This window comes from Narcine bancroftii, chromosome 7 (assembly GCF_036971445.1).
Source record: "Narcine bancroftii isolate sNarBan1 chromosome 7, sNarBan1.hap1, whole genome shotgun sequence".
Classification (NCBI taxonomy): Eukaryota; Metazoa; Chordata; class Chondrichthyes; order Torpediniformes; family Narcinidae; genus Narcine; species Narcine bancroftii.
The window spans coordinates 191,056,218-191,083,149 of NC_091475.1; the positions used below are offsets into that span (position 1 = coordinate 191,056,218).

Consider the following 26,932-nt stretch of genomic DNA (forward strand, 5'->3'; position numbering starts at 1 on the left):
TGCCGCCATTTGCAGATGCCAGGGATTACACTTGGGGTCATGACAGTCTGTCCCCCTCGAGAGATGACGTCATCTCACGCTGGCATTGAGCAGATTTTCCTTTCACACTAGACCCTTTTTAGGCCGAGCGGCCATTAATTACTGGAACCACGTGCAAGTGTGAAAGGGGCTTCTCTCTCTCTTTCTTACATTCCCCACCCACTTCCAAATGTTTTTTTCTCTTTCTGCCTTTCTCTCTCTCCACAACTTCTCCGCCTCTGACACCTTCTGTCCTCTGCCCTATCACATCCAGTCCCCTCTCTCAACTTCTTTCCCTCTTTATCACGTATTCTATCTTTGTCTTGATAAAGGGTTCACACCCAAAATGTTGACTGACCATTTCTACCCACAGATGCTGCCTGGCTTGCTGAGTGCCTTCAGCAATACTTTGTATGCATTAATTGTACATCAAGTTGTGCTCTTTTTTCTGATCTAAGGGAACAAAGGTAGAAACTACAGTGTAGACAGCAAGAGCTAGCTATAGATTGACTTGGTGGCAACAGGAGCAGCAAAGGACAAGATGGTGAAGGTCAAATTGAAGAATGGAGCTGTCCTGCAGTGAGGCATTTCTTGTCTTATGAAAGGGAAAAAATTATCAGGGAAAATTGATATCCACTTTACATTTTAATTGTGCCTTGATAACCTGCTGTCTGACAAATGGTCTTAAACAGTTGCCCTAAAATACAGCAAAATTACATTGAGGTACACAATCTGTGATGAATAATTGGAGTCATGAGATGTGAATGCATCAGGAAACCACTGGAACAAGAAAGTGTGGTCATGTTGTTTGGAACAATTAAGTTAATTTAAGGGCACAATGTATAGGACGGGAGAAGAATGGCTAGCCAACATGGAATGAGAACGAGCAGCCTGTCGCTGTGAGTGATAGAAGTTTAACGAACCAGCCAGTCATTCTTGATTAGGTGAATGAGTAAAAGCCAGGAAAATCTCTCTCTGTTAAGAAGAGAGAAAAGGAATGGACCATCACTCTTAGCTGTTCATTTTGAGCCACTGCTATCAATTTCAGATACTTTTAGCACAGAGAATCAGGCTACACATTCAATTATAGGCTGAACTGTGTGATTGTGGCAAATTCCACTTTAATCACCATGAATGGTATTTATGTGCAGGTAAAAAAAAATGTTCCTCTGAGACAGATTAAGTTTTAGTTTGTGGCCAAATCTATTTTAGTGCAGCAATAATTTAGTAAGTGTAGAACTCCAAGAAAAGGAAGAGATGAAATTATTTAGTTGGCATAGAAGTCCAAGAAACAGAAGAACAAAGTCACTGTACCTGTAAAAAGTTACTCTGCCAGCTAAAAGAAGGAAGGTCCCAACTTGGATTGAAAGCACAGATGAAATGTGCACTAATTTATTACGGGCCATGGGAAACTATAATATCACCCTCATTATATTTCCATATTTCCATTGACATTAAATTATTTTGTCCCTCTCCTTTTCCCTGCTATCATTAAAGCTCTGAATTCATTCCAAGGAAACTTTTCACCAAGTGACCAATGGGCATTATTCTGTGTGTTTGCCAAGTTTAGACAAAAATTCAACACTGCAGTAAAATTTCATTTATTCATTTGGAAAAAAGTGACAAAATTCCAGATGTATTCAAATTATTGCTTATTATTCAACATCTCCTACATCTTAGGTTAACTTAATAAGGGGCACATATAGGCAAGAGAGTTTGTGGTTCGAATCTAACTGTGGAACTCAGCACATATAATCAAGCTTCAGAATGTTACTGGGACTGTTGTCTTTAAGATATGAGGCCTCTTCCTCCTCTTTTGAAGGGACAAGTGATTACATGGCTTTATTCAATGTTGAGCAGACGAGTTATTTCAGCACCCTATTTATCCTTCAACTGAAATAGCCTTCCATTCCAGTATAAGAGAAATGAGCGCGCACAAATGACACCTATGTTTGTGTCTGCATTTCAAACGCAGTTCATTGGCTGTGAAAAGCTTTTGGCCATCCTGCTACTGGAAGCTGCTAGAATGGTATGCATTCTTCCATTTTTATATAGACAATGCCAAAAGCTATGAGTATGCCTAATTGCACGTGTATTGAACACTAAGCATCCCAATTCATGTTCTTATGTGAGCAAGGTCACAATAAAGGTTGGAGTCTGAGTGCCCTTGACGCATTTGGCTTGGGGTAGGAAGTATTCAATAATTATTTTCACTCTGATGAAATAATGAAAGCTGTATATCCCTTTCCAATGTCAAGAAATATACCATGGTTCTACATTACCATCCAATTTACACCCAATTAATCTATACCCCTGGTACATTTTAAACGGTGGGAGGAAACCAGAGGCCCTGGGGAAAACCCAAGCAGACATAGGAAGAATGTGCTAAAAAAAAGGAAGGTCCCAACTTACAGATAACGTTGGATTCGAACCCTGGTCCCAATTGCTGGTGCTGTAAAGGCGTTGTACTAGCCATGCCGCCAACTGTGCCACCTTCTGTGTCAACTGTGCCGCCCTCTACATTAACCGTGCCATCCTAATTAGGAAGGAATCCTCACTTTGTCTCCAAGTTAAATTAATAGCAATTTAAAGCAGAGATTTTAAAAAATTAACAGCACATAGCCAACATTGAATAGGAAAAGAATTTTTAAATTTGTGGGATTTCCATTTGCTTGGAGTAAAAGGTGTTATTTCACAGTTTGTGTCAATGTGCAAAACACTGTGGGAATAAATAGATTTCACTTTGAAGGAATGGAAACATAATTGATATGTTGTCTTAAAGAAGCAAGCAATAAACATATTTTTAGCTTACTAAAAACATGTTCAAGTTGATCACTTTTGGGGGGTGGGGGGAGGGCAGGGTTAACAAAGTTTTACCAGCATCATACTCTTTCTGGTTTTTAATTTATTTAAATACTAAACAAAAGTTCATTTGTACTTAGCACCTTTTATGAGCATATGATTGTCCGTAAAATGGATTAATTGGGGTGGGGGAAGAATTGTCAATTGTGAAGATCAGATTCAACAAAGATGAATATGATAAATTAAAAAAATTTAGACATACAGCACGGTAACAGGCACTTTCGGCCCACGAACCCATGCCACCCAATTTACACTCAATTAATCTACACCCCCAATATGTTTAGAATGGTGGGAGGAAACCAGAGTCCCCAGGAAGAACCCACTCAGACACAGGGCGAATGTATCCGGGCTTTACAAACGGTGCAGGATTAGAACCTAAGATGCTGACCAACTAATTTATTTTAATGAATTTGCATAAGTAATAACTATTGGCCAAGATGCCCGAGAGAATTTAACCTACTATTCAGTTTGGTAGCACCATTGGATCATTTACACCGACCCAAGTGGACCCCAGTTTAATGCCTCAGTAGGTGGTATCACTGACCATCTAGCTCTCCATCAGTAGAGCATTGAAGCCTCAACCTGGATTATGTGGTCAAGAGTGTAACTTGTGCTGGCAAGTCTCCAGATCAGAAGTAAGAGTGCTCCCAACTCAACTCTACCAAATCAATTTTAAGAGTATTTATAATGATCCTTTAAAGATTCAGAGGGATTTGAAGATTCAATACTTAGTTTTGCATGTAAAAGGAAATGTCAGTGTCCCGAAATAAGGAAACAACAGTTGTGTATTTGAATGAATTTTAACCAGGTTCCTGACAAAGTCCCACATGTCAATTTGATTGGGCACCGAAGGAGAGGTCCTTTGGCTCTGTTTTATGTAGAAAATAGCAGTGAGGAAAGAATAACTATGTCTGGTAGTTCAACTTGTCCTCGCCATCGATCAAGCAGGAAGGAGCCCCTAGTCAATGCTAAACAAGCCATGCTAAGCTGAATAAAGAATTAAGCTGAGCTGGCACAGCATGGTCTAACCTGAGCCAAGCACAAAGATTTTATGGGAAAATATCTGACCACAACCCATTAGACTGGAACTCAATTTGTAGTTCGTCCTGTTGGACTTGGGACAGGTAACCAGGCTTGGGGTTGTACTGAAACATGAGCCGAACTTGTTCATGAGAACCTTCCATTAGATTGCCTGGCTCCATTCTTGCCTCATTTTGTCTTCCTGAAACCTGCATATGTCTACACACCTTCCTCACTGCGAGACTTGACTATCCCAGGATTATGTTGGGATAGTCAAGACTCGAGATGATGGAAATGTGTAGATCTGGGATGATGTATGTCTTTGCTTTCCAACTCACAACGACTCCCATTCATTATGCGTGCTGAATCACATAGCTCCCTAAAAAATTTTAAATACTCCTCCTTTTCATGTCACTGTGCTGCCTCAGCACACAGTTTCACTGTTACCTTAGACTATTCATTAGCTCTCTGTGATATATGTCTCTCTCCTTTCCTGGCCTCTTGATCCTCCCCTGATTTAAAGCCTTCTCTATTAGCTTCATGTCTCTAAGCTCAAGGACACGCTCTGAACTTCTCCATCACCCTCTCATAAACATCCTGTAAATCCAACTTCTCTGATAAAACTTCGGGTCAAGTTTTGTTTGACAACAGACTTTAGACTATTTTACCTAATTGCAAAGGTGCTACATAATTGCAGTGGCAACAATTATATTTCCTATGATAGGCTGTTAATTTATAGTTTATTTAGATTCACTCTTTAGCTATAAATGGCAAAGTCAGCTTCAAAGCAATATATCTAATAAAATCTGTCCTGGATATTTGTTAATCATGACCACTATTGCCAAGGCAACAGTTTCCCAAATATGTCCAGGCAGATCTCGTTAAAGGGACACTTGAATTTAGTAGCCACTCAAATATCAAATGTGCAGAGAGGAAACATTTGCTAAACTTTGAAAAGTACCAATAATTCTGAAATATATGCCATTTTTCACCTGAGTATTCAAGTGGTGAGTACCTGTCCAGAATGCAGAAGGTGCCGAATGATAGAGTGTAATTGTGACATGAGCCTGGACATTAGTGTAGATAATACCTCTCTCTATGAGGCTTGTTAATTTGAGATCAAATCCATGTGCCCCTTTTAAATGTTCTGCCACATTATTCGTGTCTACAAATAAATAAATAAATATTGTTTCAGAAATATGAGGTTCTCGGATGGTCAGTGTGAGCAGTTCCTTTGGTCGTTCAGCATTCTTACTGCCCATGGAAAGAAGCTGTTCCTCGGCCTGGTGGTGCTGGCTCTGATACTCCTGTATCTCTTCACTGACAGCAGTAGCTGAAAGATGCTTGCTGTGTGCAGGGTAGTAGGGGTCTTCAATGACTACACGCCCTCTTAAGACAACAATCCTGGTAGATCATGTCGAAGATGAGGAGGGAGACTCCAGTGATGTTCTCAGCCATTCTTATGCTCCTGCTGATTGGCCTCTAAACAAACCGATTTCTCTGCAGCAACCGTACCACACTGTGATGCAGTCAGCCAGGACAGTCCTGTAGAAGGTTGATATAAAGGGGGTCGCTTCAGTCTTCTCAAGAAGAGCAGTTGCCGATGTGCCTTCCTGACAAGTGAGAAGGTGTGTGCCAATGCTAGGTCACTAGTTAAGTGAACTCCAAGGAACTTGGCACTCTCCACCCTTTCACACTGCCAAATAAAGTGGGTTGAACCGGGAAATTGAGTGGGTCATCTGGCAGTGTGAAAGGTCCCAACTGGGCAGGGCAGGTAAAAATCAACCAGGTTTTGACTCTTGGTGGGGGTTGGGTCAGAGCCCGTCTGAGTTAACTCGGATTTGTCTTGGTACCTGGTCGACTGCAGTGTGAATGGGCAACTGGCTCTACCAGGCATTGCCACTGGAGTTGGGCCCCCCCTTAGATTCAAGGTATCCACATGAACCAGTGTCCAGTGTGAATGGTTTACTGGTTGTTTACTCGCCTTTTGGCAGTGTGAAAAGGGCTAGAAGTGTAGTGAGGGTGGTCACTCCTGAACCTCCTGAAGTCTACACTCACCTCTTTCGTCTTGACAAGGTTGAGAGTCAGGTTGTTACTCGCCCCATATCTCGAGATTTTCCACCTCTTCTCTGCAGTGCGACTCTTCGTTGTTGCTGATGAGGCCGACTTCTGTTCTGTCATCTGCAAACCTGATGACATTTTTGGGGCTGGATCTGGCTTTGCAGTCATGAACAGGAATGGGCTGAGCACACAGCCCTGAGGTGCTCCAGTGCTTAGCGGGATGGTGCTTGGCATTCTGCTGCCAACCCGAACAGTCTGTCAACCAAGGTTCCAAAAAATAAGGGCATAATTAATGATATTGAAAGAGTTGCAAGGCAAGATCACATAAGACCTCTAAGCATTTGGGATGAGTGAATATGAAGGTAGAGGCTGGAGGATTTGTCTATTGTTATGTCATAGGCAAAGATAAAATAAAAATAGAAGAGTTGTAGACGATGTCAGATTTACAGAACACAACTTTCTAAAGGATAGCTACCAGATCAGAACCAGCTAGTCCATATATATGGTGAGAAGGGTACGAACAACTGTTAGTATGTAAGGAACATAAGAGAAAGTAATTAAGTTCCATCGTTAACATGTTGTTTTACTTACCAATAATTGCAGTGGCAACAAGTAGATTTCCTGTGATACTACTTGCGCTCTCCAGACTCTTTTGTGTAGTCTTCCAAAGGCGCTATTTGCCTTGGCGAGTCTGTTGTCTATCTCATTGTCGATCCTTGCATCTGATGAAATGGTGCAGCCGAGATAGGTAAACTGGTTGACCGTTTTGAGTTTTGTGTGCCCGATGGAGATGTGGGGGGGCTGGTAGTCATGGTGGGGAGCTGGCTGATGGAGGACCTCAGTTTTCTTCAGGCTGACTTCCAGAAAAACAACCAACTGAAAAACCTCACAAAGATAAGCGTATACAGAGCCGTTGTCATACCCACACTCCTGTTCGGCTCCGAATCATGGGTCCTCTACCGGCACCACCTACGGCTCCTAGAACGCTTCCACCAGCGTTGTCTCCGCTCCATCCTCAACATCCATTGCAGCGCTCACACCCCTAACGTCGAGGTACTCGAGATGGCAGAGGTCGACAGCATCGAGTCCACGCTGCTGAAGATCCAGCTGCGCTGGATGGGTCACGTCTCCAGAATGGAGGACCATCGCCTTCCCAAGATCGTATTATATGGCGAGCTCTCCACTGGCCACCGTGACAGAGGTGCACCAAAGAAAAGGTACAAGGACTGCCTAAAGAAATCTCTTGGTGCCTGCCACATTGACCACCGCCAGTGGGCTGATAACGCCTCAAACCGTGCATCTTGGCGCCTCACAGTTTGGCGGGCAGCAGCCTCCTTTGAAGAAGACCGCAGAGCCCACCTCACTGACAAAAGGCAAAGGAGGAAAAACCCAACACCCAACCCCAACCAACCAATTTTCCCTTGCAACCGCTGCAATCGTGTCTGCCTGTCCCGCATCGGACTGGTCAGCCACAAACGAGCCTGCAGCTGACGTGGACTTTTTTACCCCCTCCATAAATCTTCGTCCGCGAAGCCAAGCCAAAGAAGAAAGAAGACTTGCGCTCTCCACGGGCTGGTGCTAGGTTTGATGATACCTTCGTCGAGCAGACGTTGTGTCTCAGACTTTATGTCTGCTGTGCTGTACCTTCTGCTCTTGGTAGCAATAGGTTTGCAGTCTAAGGACAGATTCAGGAAGGGGGGGGGAATCGATATTCAGTGTGGAGAGGCTGCATGTGGGTTCTGATTTTTGGGGCCTTTCCTTCTGAACCGTTACAGGGTGGAGGGGACCGGAATACTCCAAGATCATGCTTTTAAGGTGACACAGGAAATCCAGACCCAATAACACCAGAGCACACAATTCATCAAGTATATGCATGCGAAATTTACAGATTCCCCCCCCCCCCACCCTCTTTCAAACGACAGATGTACTATACAATGTTGTTGAACATATGTAGAATGCGAATGAGATACAAGTAATATGCGGTAATTAGAAGGATACATCTTCAGGTTGTATTTTTGCACAGTCCTTGAGTCTATGAAGTTTTCTGTAGAGCCCATGTCGATTAGGCATTTAGTGGAATGTGCGTTTACCTCACAGTAACTATGGAGTTGCTGAGCTGGTGAGGTCTATCCTGAACCAGGACCATCGAGGCTAGGTACCCGGAGACTCCATACTCCTCACTCGAGTAGCCCTCACTGTCCTGGGTTGCCCTGAGTGGGTAAGATGGCATCAGCTTCATGGTGCAGCAAGATGGCCACGCTCCTTCCTCCTTCAAAAATGATGGCGCCGAGTTTGAATTTGAAGATGGCCACTGAATCTTTTTGCGTCGTTTCCTCACTGCCACTGCCACCCTCTATCGACATGTGGTGCAGCAAGTGGTCTCGGGTGAATTCGGGGCAGACGGCTTGGGGCTGGAATTGGATCCGTGAGCGGTGCAGGCTGTGGACTTCCCCTCGCATGGCAAACCCTTGCCCAGTGCCCTTTCTTTCCACAGCTGGAACTCACTGAATCTTTAGCCGGGCAACGAGATCAGGGATGCTGGCTCTTGCAAGAGAGCCCTCCCTAGCAGGGGAAGCGGCAGCTGTTAGGGCTGGGGTAGCGGGAGCAGCCAGTCCTTGGAAGGGATCACCTGGGTGAGTGAGCTCACTGCCTTCAAGGTCGTTGTTCTCGAGCTTGGCCTGTTCCAACGATTTGGCCAGCTCGACGTGGCTAGCCAGATCTTTCCAGACACTGCCTCATGTACCTCAAGTGGATCCCCTATGGCTAGAGTGTCTCGGATCTGTTCTTTCTCACGTAGCTGTTTCGTAGCTGCACTGCTTGGCAAACATCCACAGATCCAGCAGGTAGTCATCGATGGTCTCTCCTGGCCATTGGTGACATAGAGCGAGTCAATGCCTTGCTAGGACTTCGTTTTGCGACTTCAGCTACCTAGCCTTCAGTACCTTAATAGCTGCATCATATGTAGTGCATACCCTTTCGTTCCTACCCTCAAAACGAGTGTGGACCTCCTGAGTTCATCGGTGTGGATGACGTCTCTGGTCATGTTCAGATCGGCCTGGAAGCAGTCTAGCCAGTATGTGAAATCTTCAGACATGTCAGGGGACGGCATACCTGGAATGAGTAGCACTTCCATCGTTTAGGGAATAAGCTAATAAAATTATAGCGCAAATCAAAGCTCTCACAACTGGAGGAAGAACAAACACTTTTATTAACTATTGGTAGGACTTCACAGTAGTCTTCGGGAGGGTTCTGGGTTTAGTTGAGAACCAGGGTAAAATGTGAGCAGATGGGGGTGGAGCCAGCCATCAGCTCCACACCTTACCAGTGAATCCCAGTTCATTGCAAGGTGCTGGCACTTCCAAGGCCAGAGCTGGAGAAAACGATTTCAGGAAAACGGAGGAGGAATTAGCTCATTTGTGCAAGTGAGAGATTTGTGAAAAAAAATGTACATGGATCTTTTTGGGTGCTAGTGCACAATCTCCAGGGAAAGAACTAAGAAGATTGTGTGATTAAGATGTTCCTGAAGTGAATCCCACGGTTGTTCTATTTCTAATTAAATTTGCAGAAAAAGGGCATCAATGAGGCTGAAGTTAGATCATCTGGTAAATCTAAAAGTTCAATAAAAATAATTCCAGTACTGGTGGGAAGATCATTGAGAGTATAAAAGCCTGGTAAAATTAGTTAAATTTGGGGGTTTTATTAGAGGTAAATCCCTTGAACCCAAACTGCCTGTACCAAATATGAAATGAATTAATCAAAATCTCTGCCGCTGCTTGCACATGACTCCTATCCCTCTATTCCCTGGATATTCTTGTGTCTGTCCAGAAATGTATTAAATGCTGATATCTTAACTGCTTCTGCCACTACCCCTGGCAGCTGTTCCAGGCATCTCTGTACAAAACAAAAACTTGCCACATTTTCTTTAAATTCCTTTAAATTGTTAAGACTGACACTTTCATGATTGTGTCTTTTGACTCACAGGCCACTGGGATGCAACAATGTGTGCAGAGTGTTTCAGAGCCTATGAGGGAGGAGACAATGAATAAACCACACATAGCTTGTTTGAGCTTTCTATCTGTCTCTGCATCCTGTGGAGGGATTCATTAGAGATAGATTACCCACTGAGCACACAGTCACCAATTACAGTCATCAGTTTGTTCATACTGAATAGCAAAAAAAACCTTTCTAAAACCTGCTGCAGAGAACATGAGAGCATAAGGAAGAGAAACAGAGGCGCCCCATAAACTCCTATAGCCTGCTTCACCAATCGATATGATGTCAAATGACCCTATATTTAAGCTCTCCTTTTCTCCTTGGTGACAGTATTCCTTGATCCTTTTAGAGTTCAAAAATGAATCTACCTCAAACTTGAATATAATCCACATTTGAGTGAAGGGAACTCTCTTCACCTTGGTGATAAATGGCCAGGCCCTCTTCCAGTCCCCTAAGATCTGCACTGTACAACCTGAAATTGTGCCTGAAATTCCCGTGGAAACTGTGGAGTTGAGGAACATTTCCTGTAGTGGATGAACGCAAATAACATACTGCCTGAAAGGATGGCAGGCACAGAAAGGGTTAAGAAGGGCACGAGCTGTTTGCTTACAGAACGTGCAGTGACATTAATTCTCACTGAAAATGAAAGGCAACAAATTATTAATCTATGATCTATAATGTAGTCTCTCAAATGCAATGCAAGCCACAGGATAATGGTTTTTTTAAAATCATTGCTGTAATTTTAAAAGATTATAACAAACTTGGAACAATGTGTGATATATAGCAATGTCATAACCCAGTAAAAAGGAATTGTTTTGCAATGAAGTGTGCTCTTTATGTCAACTATGCAGTGAAAATCAAACAGAGTCCCCTCCCTGCAAGATACAGTGCAGAAAGGTTTGATTCAACTTTCTGTTCCTACGGCAACCGTCATTTTACATCTACTTTGATTAATTTTGCTGATCCAGATTTCAAATATGAAGGAAAGCCTGATGTAAAGCTGGCAAGATCTCCGTGCTTTGCTGATTTTCTGTGAGGTGAGCTGCGCACATCGCTGCCAGGGATTTGATGCTTCATGCCTTTTCAAAGAAGCAGCTCCCACTCTGATTGCTGATTGCTCTAGCCTGCCGGCTGCCTCTCATTACAGAAGCAGAGCCGCACACAGGCATACACCTGCCGGGAGAGCGCTTGATCCGCCTCCTCTCCCCAACCCTTGTGAGGACGACACGACAGCGAACGCTGTTGATTATTATTTCAGCGGCTGCAACGAGCTGGAACCCCAGGAAAACATATGCTTCAAATGGTCAGGACACTCGCTCAATTCACCATCGCGCTGGAGGATATGAAGGACAATGGGGAGGCTCCCGATTCTGCTACCCCCCAAGTTGCGGAGCAGTGCTCTACCACTGAGGTGATGAGGGGGCCACAAACATGGTTTAGGCAGCTTGCTGCCTGGGAAAGTGGCTGGCATTGGGAAGGCAGGCATAGAATATTAATCAGCGTTTATGAAATGACAATGCTCACAATTTGTTCTGAACAAGACAGTAGTTTTATTTATACATTTCTCCATTTTTGCTTCGAAGCAATGTTCATCTTGGTATCATGAAGAAGAAAGCTAATTTACCACATAACTTATAAGGGAGGCAGAAATTTAAAAAGTAGAAATATTCAGGACTTGGTTATATTTTTGTCAATATAATGTTTTAGCGATAGAAATGCTTTTTTTTAAAATTATGAATGTTTGGAATCACTGTTCAGGATAAAAAAAACTACAACCAACACCAAAAATGTTAGAGACAGCACATTTGTACACAATCATTCTGTTACATGGATAATAACTGTAAGAATGAATTAGTGATCTCAGGTTAATTCACTTTCAAAAATATAGAAACAGCTCACCAGCCAAATGTAAATTTTAGGAATAGTATACAAAGTGTATCACAAATGTTTGGGATTGCATCGATTAACAAACAAACACAGCTTGTAATCAAGTTAAATATTGCAATCGACATCATTGCCAAGAGACAGTGTGGGAAGGGACAATTCTGCGCAAGCATCCAAGTTCAATCTCATTGCTTTTTATTTGCTGAGGACTGGTGATGCGGGTTAGTGACGAATCAAAGATTAAAATAGCATCGCTTTATTAGTTGGATACCCAATTTACAATGGGGCGTGCAATCTCCTTGAGTTTACCTGTGACAGTTGCCCAATGGTTGTCAATGTAATTGTGTTTTGTGTGGTGGCTCCAGCTTGGAGATGTTGTGATGCCAAAGTCACTGAGGCTCAGTGCATTTGTGGTTTTTACCGGCTGTGATGTTGCTTGAGAGGAAGTACATATCAGTGGGTGCTGGTGATGAGTTCCCCTTCCACCCTATCTCCACATGTTCTGAGAATCATTGAACATACTGGGCAAGCTCAGATTTGTGGTTCAGCGTTGCTTCCCTGCGTTTATGGTCAGCTGTGTAAAGTATCAGTTCTGCTTCAACTAAACTGGCCAACAGTTTAAGCTGGATTTTTAAATAACCATCTTGGAGAAGAGATGATTGTGACAGGGAAAATACCAGCAACCCGGGTTGGATTCCAGCACTGTCTGTCAAGAGTTTGATGTTCTCCCCGTATCTGTGTGGATTTCCTTCAGGTGCTGTGGTTTCCTCCCATCCTTCAAAATGCACGGGGGTTGTCGATTAATTGGGTTAGGGTTAGGGTGGCATGGGGTTGTGGACCAGAAAGACCTGTAACAGTGCTGCATGTCTAAATTTAAAATTGAAATTTAACTCATTTAGCGGTGCAGTCCTTTCAAAGCTCACCATTTTTTGTGGAATAATATCATTACGTACAAGCTACTTATTTTTATCTAAAGGCCATAATTCAACCTTTGCCTCTTATATAAACACGTTATCCTTTTGCATGACAACTCAGCTCCAGTAACATCACAAGGTATGAGCAAAAGCATGGTAACATACATCACAGATATAATAGGGCAGTTAGCTCAATGCAATTATAGCGCCGGTGACCTGGGTTTGAAACCAGCACTGTCTGTAAGAAGTTTGTACATTCTCCCTGTGTCTGCATGGGTTTCTCCAGGGTGCTTCGGTTTCCACCCACATTCCAAAGACGTATGGGGTTAGAAAGTTAAGTAATCTCATGGGTGTAATTGGGCAGCATGGGCTCGTGGGTCAGAAGGGCCTGTTACCATGCTGTAGCTCTAAATTAAAAAAAAAATCTGCTAAAACCCATGATTGAGGATCAAATGGTTCTTAGATTAAATGCTGCATAGAATTGATTTAATTATGCGCAGTCATTCTACAAATAATTTTGGGTGTCATTAATATCAGGGTCGCAGCAACAACTTGCTGTGTGACAGGCTATCAAAACACACAATTTCCACACTTACCAATGCATTTGTTAGAATTGTCCCCAAGGACAGTTCTCCAAGGGCATTAGTGTTAAACCGGCATTTATTGCCTCTCCATAATCGCCCCCTGAAAAATGGTGTTAATTAACTATTTCAGAATGCATTTGTTTTTTAAGAATTAAACATAGGAGGAAGGTTGGGAGTCACATGGAGGCCAGACCAGGTAAGGATGATGGATTTTGGCACATGCATGAGTGATCTAGCTAGGAACTTAACAATAATCCAGAAAGATCAAATTCCATTTTTATTAAATGGATTCCATATCAGATCTGGACTCCAGATTGTTAGTCCAGTTTCTGGATTATTATAGTTATTTGACCGCTGCATCACACTAACTATGTGTCTAATAAGCACTCCATTCGTAAATGGCCTACAGTTGATTATTTAGGCAAATCTGGCAGCTATCAATCTGAGCAATCGTTCAGCTGCTGGGGGGGGGGGGGGATGTAAACTTGAAATCAGGTTGAGGTTGGATGGTTCATTGGCCCACAATCAATCAATGCCTCATTATATTCAACAGACCAAAATGCTCCATAGGTTGAATTAACTGAATTGTGGCTGTGAACCCTGGGGAAAAAAAATCACATCCAACTATTAATTGTGTTGAAATGATAATTTGGCAGAGGGCATTTAGAATGTCAAAGGTCAAATCCATTCAACACTCCCCGATAGTTCTATGGTTCCATTTTCACCAGAGTGTCAGAGAGTTTGCTCCCAGCACCCTTCACTTTGCCTGAGCTGTGTTTGTAAAGGTTTCTCGTCAGTCTCCGATGATGCAGAAGGGCTGCTGTGAATTTTTTGACAGTGATTTTAGAGCAGGCAACGTTCGAACCTGTGGCTGTGTGCTTGAATAAGCTGCAGTTTACACCAACCAACCTGAATTATAATGTTTATTTACGTAACATGTGCATTCAGAATGCTGTTGAGAATAATTGAAGTGCTCACATCATTGCCTCGTAGCTCAGCTACCAGTAACTTTGAAAGTCTGTAAAGCATTTCCTTTGCTTTGTTTACATTGTACATATTAAGGAAGGGAAGCGGTATATTTTTAATTGAGTATGTCATTAATGTTATTTAAATTATTCCATGGAAATACACTTCATTAGCTTAAAATTTTCTCCTGATTTTAATTGGTGATAAGTTTTACTTGAATTAATGCCCAAGAATTTTCTGGAAGCCTAACAATATCAGATGCTCTTCCAATTGAGGCAATTGGCATGAATGTAACATTCATCGTAGCAGATGTGTTTAATTTATATTCTTTAAAAGTTCAACTTTTATCTCCACACCAACTTCTGCTCATAGAGCAGCAGGTCTATGTCTGTTGCCTTAAGGTAGTTGGTGGGAAGGACATTGAGTAGGGTAAAGTCACTTGGAACTCACAGTGGAAGGGTGATATTTTCCCCACCTGTGTGGTCCATTGTCCTGTGAAATCTGCTGCCTTGGGCAGTGGTTCTAAATCGCTATAAGTGAGTCTGCAATGTGAAACAGCACTAAAAGTGATGAGCAGACATAGTTGGGTGTGAGAGAGCACCTCCTTGATGCATCCCACCTTAAAGCAGTGATTACAGGATGCAAGATAAAATGTCATTTTAACATTGGCTCCACTCTTGCAGAAAAAGTAAAAGCTCAATACATTACACTGGACAATGAAGGTTTTTCTTCCTGAACACTTTAGGGTGTATTTTACTGATTTCCAGCTGCTGATCACGAAAATCACATTAAAATTTTCCTATCACATACACTTTTTTAATATTTTAACCTATTTTGTGATTTCCTGTAAATTGCCCACAAAGCAAGCTGTTTTGGTCAGTCCAAGCATGCCTGGGCATGCACTTAGTGTAGTTGCTATGCAAATGTGGTCTTAGGCCAGGACATGCTTAGGATACGCAGACAGGCTATAAAAGCAGCTCACATATACAGATGCTGTGCATTACATTGATTATAGATTGAACGCATGCTGATGCACATGTTCTTCAGGCTATAGCATAGTGAGTGTATTTAACTATTTATTATCTTCAGGAAGATTCAATACAGCAGAAATGTCTCATCAATGTCACAACAGCTGTGATAAATTCTGTTTCATTTGTGGTGAGTATAAGCTTCAGGCTAAATTCAATAAACTTCCTACATGCTACAGCAAATCTGAAATGATCTTTATGTCCATCTTAAAGTTGTCTATCATAATCCCCAATTTCTTTTCAGGAAACAAACCTTTTGAAAAGAATTTGTGTCCGGGGTGATACCTGGACTACAAGGGATAAACACAAATTGCAACAACTAAGCAACTTTATTTCCTTCATTGATTGAAGGGAGCAGTTTTCAGATGATTGCAGGAGTTGATTGGTTGTGTCGAGAAAACAGAGTGGAATATTCAACTTTAGGTTATCAGCACTAAATGGATTTAATAGTAACTGCTGTGTTTTCTTTTCCATAATTCAGTTTTGTTTCGATAATGAATGCTTTTTTTGATGTTCAAAATAAGTGTTTAGTTGCTATTATTAAAACAGAATTGGTAACAAATGCAAGAACAACAAAAAAAGCAAAAATTGAGACGTTTTTGTAAGTGTTATTCTTCACATTCTGCAATGATGGTTGTTTAATATTTAGATAATTATGGCTTTTGTTGCATTGTGGGAAAAACAATGATTATAGCGCACAAGTAACTCAGGACAAGATTCTGCCCTGCTTTTCCTCTGGGACAGGAGGTCAGGGAGGCAAAAGCTTGGAGTTAGATTGGCTGTTTAGTTGTGATGCCAAGTACAGGCAGGTAGGTGGAGATGAATCTATCATCAGATTAGCAATGATCGCATTGAATGGCGGAGCAGGTTTGGCGGGCCAGATGGCCTACTCCTGCTTGTTTTTATATTCTCATTTTTTAAGGGGTGGGGGAGGGGGAAAGATTGATGAGAAGGGCCGAGGGCCTGGCTCTGTCCTATATTACACGAAACCTTAAATATTAACTATTCTTTTGCCTCCACTGAAGCTGGTCAACCCGTTGAATTCCTCCAGCAACTTTTTTTTTGCTCTAGGTTCCAGCGTCTGCAGTCTCTCATGCCCGCCATACGTCCATTGAGCCTGTTCTACTAATATATCATAGATTAATTTCTCCATGTTCCTGCCCTTTGTTCATGTCCAAAAATCTACAGATTGAGCTCACTGACTGAGCTTCCAACTGCTGTGCGATAGAGGCTCACAAGGGTACGGTGGAACCAATTCAGGACATTGAAATTAAAATGCAAATCAGCCATGCAGATCATGTTTGGTGGATTGAATGGCCTTCTGGTACTAGCCAAAGTGTAGCAAGCAATGATTTCTGAGCACTGCTGCAATCAATCTAAAGATGCACACATATTAGCCATTTAAAAGAGTTCATCAGGACTTTCATACATTTAACTTAGATTTGTTTTTCTTTCTTTATATTAATATCAACTAGAATTTTTTTCTTATAGTTAAAAGAAAATCATCATGCATTTTGAATTAGGGATAAGGGTACATTCACAGTTTTAACATTTAAAAATAATGAAACAGCAAAAGGCACAGCAAGTATTCAATGACTGATGGTGCAGCGAGAGGAAAGAAGCCTGTGATTTATTTCTTGATGTAAATGAACTCTTGTACTGTACACTATTAGAAGTTTCCAGAAATATAACTTTTGGCAGATGTTCTTGATTAAAGGCATATGTGGATTTAAAAGCAGCAGAAGGCATTTCTGGGTTACTTTTCAATGTCCTAGCATTGGGTTGATGTTAACTTTCGTTGGCTTTGAATTTTCGGGATTGGTATCCAGTGAAGATTAATAAATGATACACACCAGTTACAGTTACACCACATTCAGCCCAACTCATTAAGACGATGTTTATATTCAGCGCAACTTCCCATCAATCTGCACACCTCATCCCAGGACTTTGACAAACCTCTGAGGAAACTTTTTGGTTTATTTTTACAACATAATAAGTCATTTGACTCTACCATATCAGTGGATAATGAGTTCAACTTCTCAACCCCTTGTAAAAAGTACCTCCTCTCTTCCAATCATATATATACAGCTATTTTTATACATTGCTCAACATCTGGATCATCCTACAGATGGAAGCTTACATTCCACAGCTGACTTCTCCAATACAGTTCCAACATTAAGTATTTATTTTTGCATCTCCTCTTGACTTCATTCACTAAAGAGGGAAAATAATATCCTGCTTACTTTTCTGGATAGATGGGATGCTATTTCAGGCACTCCACTCATTCAATCTGGATTCAAGGCAGAGTGGTAGATTTTTAGATGTTGAAGAAGGCAAATGCAATGCTGTCATTCATTTCAAGAGGTACAGAATACAAGAGCAGGGTTGTGATGTTGAGGCTTTATAAGGCACTGGTGAAACATCACTTGGAGACTTCAGAGGTAAGTTTTCTGCACAGAGAGTGGTGGGTGCCTGGAATGCATTGCCCGGTGGAAGACAGGCACACGAATGTAAGAGAAATCTCGACTTGTGGGCTGTGAGGGAGGGAAGGAAGTATTAGATTGTTATGGAGTAAGTTTACATAGGTTGGCACAGCATTGTGGGCTGAAGAGCCTGTACTGTGTTGGAATGTTCTAGGAGAATCAATGGATATGTGGTTAATGCAGGAAAGAGGTGAAAGGTAAACTGTGATATCATTGAATGATGGTCCGGGCAAGAGTGGCTGATTGGCCTTCTTGTGTTTCTGTTTCTTATACTTTATTTACATTAGACTCTGTAATTCTGCAATCATTGCCTCTAATTGTTTTGAATTGCTTCAAATGCGCCCACTCAGAAATTTGCTACTTGTATTTACCAATGTTTTTGCAACGAGGGATTGGCACACTGTTTAATTAGCAAGATCTCCGTCACCCTAGACTTACTTCCCATTCACCAGCTGAACCATGTTTGATCTGTTGGATGAAATTGCCATTTGTCAGGGTCTCTAGCACAGAACTCCCTAAACCCATCACCTTCATCATCTCAAAGGACAAAGACTGCAGGAATTCGGTGTTATCAGTACTGAAGATACCTTTCCAAGATACACATAGTGCTGACTTAGCAATATGCAAATTACTCCTTTATTACGACTGGGACAGAGAAATGAAACACCCCACCACAGATTTCAGTGATTTAGGATGAAGGCTTACAACTACCCTTCCAAGGACAGTTAGGTAGGGATAATGAATACTGGCCCTTGCCTGATTTGTGCTCACATCCCCTGGTGCAGTAAGAAGGGGCCAATCAGTCAGAATCAAATTGATTGGCAGTGCAAGGGTGAGGAGGTGAATGGTCTGCTCCTGCCTTCTCAGAGGGAGGTGTGAATGGAAGAATAGTTGAGGATTGTATTCTCCCCCATGAGTAGTATAGTGGATCAGTCACTGATTGCATCTAAAATGGAGGTTGATAGAACTCTGGATATTAGAGGTGTTACGAGCCCAGAGGACGCATAAACCCAGCAACAATAGATATTCACCAAGTCAAATAGTTACTTAAACAAAAGTTGCTTTTAATGATCTTTAAACATGAAAATAGAATCAAACTTTAACTTATCACTCTTGACTTACTTAATCTAACTTAACCCCTTTCTAATTCTAAGCACACATGTATGCAATGTGTGTGTAAGTTCAGAAAAGTTCTTTGGTTCACAGTCCAATCTCACTTCTCATTCCCCCAAGTTCACTGCTTGCAGGCAATTCTTATACTGTGCACAGAATTTAACGTTTTTAAAGTTCACCAGGCTTTGGTGCTTGAAAGGTAAATGGTTACCGCTCAGGAAGGGTCAGTTTTCAGAGAGAGATTCATTGTACGATGGCACCCACAACTGATTCCTTTTTTAAATCAGCCACTTCAGTGTCTTGCTGAAGAAACTTGCTCCCTCAGAGTTCTCCAGATGATAACCTCTTTCTTTCAGGTCACCACAGAGTTCCTTTTTCTTTCTCTTATTCCAAATGAAACATTAGACAGCCAGTCCTCTGCTCTTGCATGAACCATAACGGCTTTGACCAGGACGTCTTCCAAATGGGGCTTTCCACAAGTTTGCCAGCTTGTCCTGTTCCAGTCCCAGCTTCTGCTACTGGCTGTAACACTATAGAAGTGATCTGTATGTGTCTGTCTGTCTGTCTGTCTGTCTGTCTGTCTATCTCTCTCTCTCTCTCTCTCTCTCTTTCTCTCTCTGAGAGAAATCCTGTTTGACTCTCTTTCTCTTAGAACATATCCAGACAATCTGCGGCTCCAGCAAGATCTTTCATCTGTTGCCTTTTGAAAACAACAATTCATTAGTGAAGTCACTTGAGCACTCTCCAGAGCTCTTGCAAAAGCTGTGGAGGCAATATGTCTAGCATTATCAGACCTCCATTATTTCAAATAAGATCTGTTTTAAGGTGTTTGTACGTGACCTACTCTATCAAACCTGCCCCAATTTATCTCCCAAAAACATATCTATATACTCTGTCATGGAGGGAACAACAAAAAGAGATCAGGGAGGAAAATTGCTTTCCTGAAACTAATTTTAGTCATATTTTCTCAACTGAGAACACAGGCTTGAGGGGCTGAAGGGGCTACTTTGTCTTTATTTCTTATGCTCAAACACACTGACATGGTTGATTGCCCCTGAAGGACAAATAGAGATGGTACATATGATTGGAATGCAAAAAGTCCTGGTGAAACCCACCAAGTCACGCGACATGTATAGGAAGTAAAAAGCAATCAACGTTTTGGGCCTCAGCCCTTTCTGAGGAGACTTGTGCTGATTTTTTTCAGCACGTGTGGGCATTGACACGACCCCCAACATCTGCGAATTTCTTGTTTAACAGCAGTACAAATGATGTTACAAAGCTGATCACTTCCAGCTTTATACATTCACTCCGGCAACCGGAGGAAAAAATACTCAAGTCACAGGGATACCTGGTGGAGAAGTGACAGTTTTACATGTCCCGGAAGGTTGGAGAGAACTCGCCACAACGTGCTCTGTTTTGTTAAATTTTACTGATATTTTGTTGACTCTCGCAGGGATGCTTTTTGTTCGTTCTTGCAATCTGTGAGAAGACACCCCAACTGCTGGGTAGCTTAATGTGCAAATGAAGGGTTTGGATGCATTCACTAAGTCTTTGTTCAAGATGGACTAGATAATCAAGAAAGCAAGTTCAGTAACGTCATGGTTGAAATTATTCCCAGTTGCATTACCAACTGTTATTTTTATACCGTGGGTTGTACATGAAATTACGCTTGGCTCACCAGTAATTACCATGAAATTCATTTTTAAAAACCTGCCAAAAATGACATCTTGGGAGTGAATCTATAATAAGTGGTTAAGAGGTGACTTTTCCATTAAATAAATATCATCCAGGGCACTTGTCAGCATCTGAATCTAAGCCCACAGCTGTTAGGTAGCTATAAAGTCCACTCACCTATCCTCACTCTCCCCAATACATCTTCCTCACACCGTAATAACTGCCATAATTTCTGTGCGTGATTATCTTTGGGCACTAAATTTAGAAAATAATACATAATAGTCACTTGTGCACAATTGATGTGGAGCCTTGGGGTTTTTTTTTAGAAATATCTAGGTTTCCTTTTGTAGTTCTTTGGCCCAGTTTTTATGAAAGAGCCAGTATGTGGATGGCTGAATTCGGTGGGCAAGCTCATGGATCAATGATCAGCAACACACAAAATGCTGGAGAAACTCAGTTGAGCGGGCAGCATCCATGGAAGGCAATAGGCAGTCAACGACTTGGCCCAAAATCCTTTGGACAACTGATGGGGATTTTTGTTTTGTTTTGTCGGGATTTTTTTTTTGAGAATTTTTGCCTGGCATATGTACAACCTTGTCTTTGCCGTGTTGCTGAGGACCACCAAAAACAAGCCCATGATCATGGGCTGAGAAACACTGCTCCAATAATGTTTTTAGACCTTTACAGCAGAGGGAACAGGCCTTGCAGCCTAAATCTCATTATCTGGAATCACATACAGACCAGTGAAACAAGAAAGTCTGCAGAGGCTATGACTGTAGTCAATACACAAAAGTGTTGGAGAAACTCAGCAAGTCTTGCAGCGTCAATAGGAGGCAAAGATATCTTCATCCTCCACAGTTTCCACCACCTACAACACGATCCCACCACCAGAAACATGTTCCCCTCTCTGCCTTCCATAGAACATTACAGCATAGAAAACAGGCCCTTTGGCCCTCTAGTTTGTACCAAAGGGACCACTCCCTCCGTTACTCTCATGTCATCTCATCCATTCCGATCTCTAATCGCCTGCTGGGAACCTACTCTTGTGACCACAGGAAATGCTAAATTTGCATCTACGCCTCCTCTCTCTCCACTATTCAGGGCCACAAGCAGCCCTTCAATTGAAGAACTTCACCTGCTGCTGTATGTGGTAGGGATTCACGCCCCTGTATCTGGATCAATGGTCCAGATCTTTTTTTTGCCACTCTGATAGCTTAACCACTCTGCATCCATCCCCTTAAATTCTTCTGCTTGGCAAGCAAGCAGGTAGGCTCCATTTGGATATCTAACTCATCCATCAAAGAGAGGGGAAAGCAAATGTGTGAGCAAAGGAATGCAAACCTGATAGAGCTGGTGATCAGCATCTGTGAGCATGGTCTATACCCAGAGTGGATGGCACTTTGATGCAATCCCCCAGCCATCCAACATGCTTAGTTGCTCATCACTTCCCCACTCTGCCTGATTCATTGCCTTGTCACTTCCACCTTCCTGTTTACAAAGCCACTTCATGAAGGCTCTCATACCTCTCCAAACTGGATTGATCATTCACAGCATATGGTGACACTAGTATTGCCAGCATTTATTCCCCCATCCATAACTGCTTTTGGACATCGTAGCTTGTGGGGCTTGCTACAAGAATAATTATGTGATAGCTGTGTTCTGCAAGTTAGGAGGTGCACCTGAAGATTTCCATGCCTGTGCTTACTTTATACCCTGATCATTTCTTCCTCAACGCAAAGGCTCTAAGACACCTCTCACTTGTGAGACTTCCAAAGATGTTAAACCTTATTTCTCTTTAATTCCTTACAAATGGCAGAATCAGGGTGATTGGTGGGATGACCTAATTGAAAAATAGAAAGGAAAATCTGCAATATTTCACATAATTGACAGCAGTTAAAGCTTGATTAACAACTGAGGGAGTACGCATGATTAGGATCTCGATTTGGACACCATGTTCGGAACAGACAGATGGGAATCCTATTGCCATAGATGCTCTACAGCAGTAGTTCTCAACCTTTTTTTTTCCCACTCACATATCACTTTAAGTAATCTCTATGCCATCGGTGCTCTGTGATTAGTAAAGGATTGCTTAAGGTGGTATGTGGGTGGGAAGGGAAGGTTGAGAATCACTGCTCTAGACCCAATTGTTACTGAAATACTTTACTTGAGAAAAATTGTCATTGGCCCATTTCCTTTGGAGTTATGAAACCGTGCACATAACGATTGAAACAGTAGTTTTCACACTTTTTCTTTCCACTACATACCACCTTAAGCATCTATGGGATAGGGAATACTTAAAAGTAGTATGTGAGTGGAAAGAAAAAGGTTGAGAACCACTGCTCTATAGTTAATAAAGGATTACTTAAGGTGGTGTGTGAGTGACGAAGTAAGGTTGAGAACCTCTGAACTAGAGCTAGTTAGAGTGAAAGGTGAATTAGCCATCAAGTGGGAGCAATCACTCTCTCCACTGGCAATAAGTCACATGAACAATCACTCTCTCCACTGGCAATAAGTCACATGAACAATCTCTCTCTCCACTGGCAATAAGTCACATGAACAATCTCTCTCTCCACTGGCAATAAGTCACATGAACAATCTCTCTCTCCACTGGCAATAAGTCACATGAACAATCTCTCTCTCCACTGGCAATAAGTCACATGAACAATCTCTCTCTCCACTGGCAATAAGTCACATGAACAATCACTCTCTCCACTGGCAATAAGTCACATGAACAAGGGCTTAGTCAAGAGAGGTGATTACCAGAACCTCTTTCAGATGTGGTGGAATAACACTCAGAAAAATTATGTGATACTTCCCACAAGTCTATCTCACCATCCTTTGAATTTGCAAATGCCAGTCTCAGTACATTCTTCCATTTAAACTGGTGTGGGTGGGTAATATAGGTCATGCTCACACTCTACCTAGCATTAAGATCTACTGTGATGAAATTCTTTGGTCATGGCCAGAATTAATACCTATCTGAGCAAAGGTCTGGACGCACTGCAGTTCACCTATCGTCACAATCGCTCCACATTAGGCGCCGACTAAGCAGTCACTCACCCTAGTGGTAACCAGTAATGTCTTTGGTGTCAATAGCATTCATTTTACTGCATGGTGATTGCAGAAGGTGCAATAACTTCAGCAGCAGTGAAGAGAAAATCAGAAGGAATCCCAGCCTATGACAAAAGTACTTCCTTTCGAATGGTTCTAAATATAAATTGCAACATTCCTGCTTTGTGCACACTAGGGTGCCTTTGATTTTCATTGAATCTCTATCCTCAGTCACACAGGATAATTATTAATCTGCGATGTGATTCAGTGCTTCCCACAACAGAGTTTTGTAATTACCTAATGCTAATGGTGACAGCATCTGAACATTGCACAAAGGGAGATGACAAGCTGTTCCTTTAGGCTGCAGACTTCAGGTTTTTACATGTAGATTAGAAAAGTCTAGTTTCTAGAATGTAAAGGTAGGGTTGGATGAGATTGGAACAGTTTCATTATAATATTAGCCATTCACCGCAAATCTGAGCCTGATTTTAATGGGGATCAAGAAGGCGGTATGTCAAATGATTGAGCCAGTGCAATATGATAATAATATCAATGTGTGGCTTGGAAGATGTTTACTCCCGAATCTCAATTAAATACTGATAATGAGAAAGGGAAGAGTAAGTTGGGTGGCTACTAGGAAACTGAGGAAATGCTCCAAATGGGGCAAGATGTTCTTGACCATCATGGCGAAGGGAGAGAGGGATTGTCCAGTACCTGGGATGGCCATTCAAACATTTCATGGTGCACAAAGAAAGCTTAAAATTTTGCTTTCAATGGACTTACCTGCCATGATCCTATTTGCCACCAGTTCTTTTCTCCAGCATTTAATCATTTCAAATGTGAAATAACAAAGGCCCCAAATTTACTGTATCAAAAGCCAAGGTCTAAGAACCCCATCTGTCTACAACAGGCAGCTTTGCTGTACCACACAATTCAGGCATTAGGATGCTGTGTACTGCACATGATCATCTATACGGTTCTAATGGGGCAGCCTGTATTAAAATGGACAGTCATGATGGTGTGCAGACAGCTTTACTAATTTAAACTGCTATTTCTTTCTGCTGGCAATTTATAAAATCAATATCAGAAGTGAAATATTGTCTATATTTTGCCAACTCAATGTTTCTACTGCAAAATATAATTTATCTTTTCCTCACTAGATAGAAATAAGATAAAAATGCTTTTATAAGGTGATTCAGATCTCATCAGATTGATTCCAACTTGGGATGAGAGTGTCACTTGTCAGGATGGAGTGTGTGATAGTCTCGCCGGCCTGAGACAGAGAGAGGACAGAGCTATTTTAATTTGAAATTGCCCCAGTCTGGTGCAAAAGACCAGATGGCTGGTGTGAGGGTTGTGTTTTTTTTTTCAAATTCATTCATTTTTTGAGGGATCTGAGTATCATTAGAATTGACCAGAAGAAGGTGATAGTGAGCCGTCTAGTTGAATTCTTGCCACTTTGGTGAAGGTACTCTTGCACTGCTGTGATGAAGGGAGATTCAAGGCTTAAGTCAAACAACAATGAAGGAATGGTGATATACATGCCAGGATGGAGTTCAGCTTAGAGAGAACATGCATGTGGTGGGTTCCCATGCTCTTGCCCTTCTAGTAGTAGCAATCATGGATGGAACTGCAGTGGATATAATATGAGTGGAATATCAGTGCATTTTGTACATGATAGATACTGCACCAACGATTCATCTGTGGAGAAGGGAAAGAATGTTATGCTAATGGATAATGTCAAAATGATAATATGTTCTTGATGGTGTCAAGGATCTTGAGTGTTGTGAGAGGTGCACTCATCCAGGAACTAGAATATTACATGACATGTCTGTCTTGTTCCTTGTTATCCATCCTCACATGGTTACTCTCAAGAATTGGAATAAAGAGAGTGATTGAGTAGGGGTGGGGAGGGATGAAGAATGTGGTGGTTCTGCATTAACCATGGCTGCATGAAATAGAGGGGAAGTGACAAACAAGAAAATGAATGGTGACTGGAGATATTTTCTAGATCTAGATCAAAGAAGCTCCAGAATACATACATACAACTGGTGTGGCCCAGGCATAATAGACCACTGTGACCAAAATGATCTTAAAGGATTTAAATACTATCCGAAAGATGTATGGGGCAGCACAGTTGGCAGAGCGGTTAATGCAATGCCTTTACAGCTCCAGCGATCAGATCCGGACCGGGGTTTGAGTCTTGTGCTGTCTGTAAGGAGTTTGTACCTTCTCCCTGTGTCGGGGTGGGTTTCCTCTGGGGGCGTAGGTTAATGGGGTGTAAATTGGGCAGCAGGGGCTCGTGGGCCGAAATGGCCTGTTACCGTGCTTTATGTCTAATTTTTAAAATATTTTTAAAAAATAAATAATGAAAGAGGTCAACCTTAATGGGACTCAGAAGAATAAGTGTAATCTTATTGAGAAGTATTTGTTTTTGAAGATGAGGCTGAGATTTCTTCCTTCACCTAGTGAACTAAGAACATTGTCTTGGATAAAACATCAGTTCTTCAGGATGAAAATGAGGAATAAGTCCACAACCCAGAGGTTTTTCAATCTGGAAAGTTGTGAAGAGTAATTCATTATGTAGGTTAAAGTATAACACCAATGTGAATGAAGGGATATTGAGCAAAATGTGTTCAGACGTGATTATATTGAATGATGTTTAGCCACATCTGTTTCAATTAGGTCCTAATTTGCAACTCAGTATGGAAATGCAATAATTTCATACCATTCCGACTGGAATTCAAGACAATCTGTTCCTTCTGATATTGTGACATTTAAAAACAATTTTAAATATAAAATGCTAATTGTTATGAGCCCAGAGGATCCCAAAACCCAGCAGCAATAGAAAATAACCAAGACAAATGGTTACTTAAACAAAAGTTACTTTTCATTTTCTTTAAACTATTAAATTTATTTAACCCCCCCCCCCTTCTAATTCTAAGCAATAGACAATAGACAATAGGAGCTGGAGTAGGCCATTTGGCCCGTCGGGCCAGCACCGCCATTTTAGATCATGGCTGATCTTTACCATCAGTACCCCTTTCCAGCCTTATCCCCATAACCCTTAACTCCGTTACCCACAAGAGTCTTATCTAACTCTCTTTTGAACATAGTCAGCGAATCCGCCTCTACCACCCTCTGTGGCAGAGCATTCCACAGATTCACACTTCTCTGGGTAAAAAAATGCTTTCTCATCTCCATCCTAAAGGGCCTACCCTGTATTCTTAAATATGCCCTCTAGTCCTCGTCTCCCCCATCATTGGAAACAAGTAATCAGA

The 26,932-nt window shown here is 41.8% G+C and overlaps 1 protein-coding gene across 1 annotated transcript in view; it reads left to right on the plus strand.

Moving 5' to 3' along the window:
- Nucleotides 1-26,932, plus strand: part of LOC138739530 (rho guanine nucleotide exchange factor 17-like) — a 454,989-nt gene that overhangs the window by 229,678 nt on the left and 198,379 nt on the right. The window lies entirely within an intron of this gene.